This window comes from Zingiber officinale, chromosome 4A (assembly GCF_018446385.1).
Source record: "Zingiber officinale cultivar Zhangliang chromosome 4A, Zo_v1.1, whole genome shotgun sequence".
NCBI lineage: Eukaryota > Viridiplantae > Streptophyta > Magnoliopsida > Zingiberales > Zingiberaceae > Zingiber > Zingiber officinale.
Window position 1 is genome coordinate 58,255,446 of NC_055992.1, and position 3,130 is coordinate 58,258,575.

A 3,130-nucleotide genomic window follows, 5' to 3' on the forward strand; every position below is an offset into this window, starting at 1 on the left:
TCCCGTGTTCGCCCCGAACAAACAACTTAATTTCATCAATAATAATTCATTCCACTAAAGAACTATTATTGAACTACCGCACCAATCCCAAATTACATTTTGGGATCCTTCTTATTATGAGTGTGTTAGTCTCCCTGTGTTTAAGATAACAAATGTCCACTAATTAAGTAAGTTACTGACAACTCACTTAATTAATATCTAGCTCCAAGAGTAGTACCACTCAACTTCATCGCCATGTCGGACTAAGTCCACCTGCAGGGTTTAACATGACAATCCTTATGAGCTCCTCTTGGGGGCATTCTCAACCTAGATTACTAGGACACAGTTTCCTTCTATAATCAACAACTCACACTATAAGTGATATCATTTCCCAACTTATCGGGCTTATTGATTTATCGAACTAAATCTCACCCATTGATAAATTAAAGAAATAAATATCAAATATATGTGCTTGTTATTATATTAGGATTAAGAGCACACACTTCCATAATAACTGAGGTCTTTGTTCCTTTATAAAGTCAGTATAAAAAGGAACGACCTCTAATGGTCCTACTCAATACACTCTAAGTGTACTAGTGTAATTATATAGTTAAGATAAACTAATACCTAATTACACTACGACCTTATAATGGTTTGTTCCTTTCCATCTTGGTCGTGAGCTACTGTTTATAATTTATAAGGTACTGATAACATGATCCTCTGTGTGTGACACCACACACCATGTTATCTACAATATAAATTAATTGAACAACTACATTTATCATAAATGTAGACATTTGACCAATGTGATTCTTATTTCTAGATAAATGTTTATACCAAAAGCTAGACTTTTAGTATACATCCTAACAATCTCCCACTTATATTAAAAAACTAAGCTGCTATAAGTTATCATCTGATTCCCAACCCTTCAACATGCCCATCAAAAGCTCTTGCCTTAAGGGTCTTAGTGAAAAGATCTATAGGTTATCATCTGATGCAATCTAGGCAGCAACAACTTCTCCTCGTTTATATGATTTCTCGTATTGGGTGGTACTTGCGCTCTATTGTGTTTACTTGCCTTATAGACTCATGGTTTCTTCGAGTTTGCTACTGCACCACTATTATTACAATAAATTGTAATAATCTTTGGACAAACCAAAAATCATATCTAAGTCTATCTTGAGGTTATTGAGTCATTCAACTTTTATGACTACCTCAGAGGTTTGCCATATACTCAGCTTCTATGGTGGAGTCCAGAAAAACACCTATGCATATCACTCTTCCATAGTTAATACTTTACCTCCTAAAGTAAACACAAAACCCCGAGGTTGACTTACTATTGTCCCTATCCGAATGGAAGTCAAAATCCGTGCAACCCACAGGGACCAAATTAACTGTCTTGTAAGCTAGCATATAATCTCTAGTGCCTCTAAGGTACTTCAATATATGCTTTACTGCACTCCAATGTCCTTGTCCAGGGTTACTTTGATATCTGCTAACTATGCCCTTGGCAAAACAGATTTCTGATCTCATGCATAGCATACATTAGGCTTCCGACAGCCAAAGCATAAAGAACTGCCTTCATTTCCTCTATCTTCTTTGATGTCTACGGAAACATTTCTTTAGATAAAGTTACTCCATGCTAAAAAGGTAAGAAACCTTTCTTGGAGTTTTGCATGCTTAAAACGAGCAAGGATTTTTTCGATATATGAAACTTGGGATAAGTAAAATATTCTTTTCTTGCGATCCCTTATTACTTTGATCCCAAGAATATATACATTCTCCCAAGTCCTTCATATCGAATTGTTTGGACAACCATACCCTTACTTCTGACAACATTTTGATATTATTTCCAACTACCAAAAATGTTATCTACGTATAGTACAAGAAATACCACAACGTTTCCATCACACTTTTTGTATACATAAGACTTATCCGGTTACTAAATAAATCCATAGGTCTGGATTATTTTGATAAACAGGATGTTTCAAGACCTTGAAGCTTTGCCTCAGTCCATAGACTGATTGTGCTTACACACAAGATGTTCTTTGCCCTTTGCAATGAACTCTTCTGGTTACTTTATATGGATGCTTTCTTCAAGACTTCCATTAAGGAATGTTGTCTTGACATCCACTTGCCAAATAGATAAAAGAATCCAGATAGACTTAAGCATGGCTACCAGTGAAAAAGTTTTCTTTTTCATCAAGCCTTGATTTGAAAGTTTCCACCTTCCTGTCTATCCATCTTTTCCTATTGTAGACCTATTTTTTACCCAATGGCTTTTACACCATCTGGTGGTTCTACAAGCTTCCAGATTTTATTAGAATACATATATTCTAATTCTGTATTCATTACTCTTTGCCAAGATGTTGCATCTTTATCTTGGAGTGCTTCATCATATGTCCGGGATCAGAGTCATGTTCATTTGGGATCAAGTCCAAAAACTCTCCCAAAACATGAATCTTTTAGGTTTGCTTGACAACCCTCCCACTACGATGAGCCACTGTCTGTGTATCATTTATGATACGTGTTGCAGTTTCTTGTGATATTTCATCTTGTACAGTTGGTACTAGATTAGACATGTCCTTTATAATTTCTTTAAGAACAAATTTACTTATGGGCTTGTGGTTTATTACATAGTCCTTTTCTAAAAATCGATCATTGATTCTAACAATGACCTTCTGATTTTTTAAGACTATAAACCTACTTTCGTTTCTTTAGGATAACTCACAAACAAGTGAACTCCTACCCAACTTATTAGTATCTCTCATGTGCTAGACCACCCAAATCCGAATATGCTTTAAACTAGGCTTACACCCATTCTGCAATTCTATGGGAGTAGAGAGTTGTGACTTTAGAAGGTATTATGTTCACTTCTGTTTCTAGTGTATATCCTTAAAATGAATTTGGTAATTAATTCATCATCAATCTACTTATTTCCATAAGAGTCCTATACCTTCTTTCTACTACACCATTCTGTTGGGGTGTACTAGGTGTAGTTAGTTGGGATTAAGTCCCGACTTCTGATAAGTGACTCCTAAATTATCCCAAGAGATACTTGCCACTACGATCTTACCATAGTGACTTGATACTTTTACTTTAACATTTCTCCGCATCAGCCTTGTACTCTTTGAACTAATCAAAGCACTTA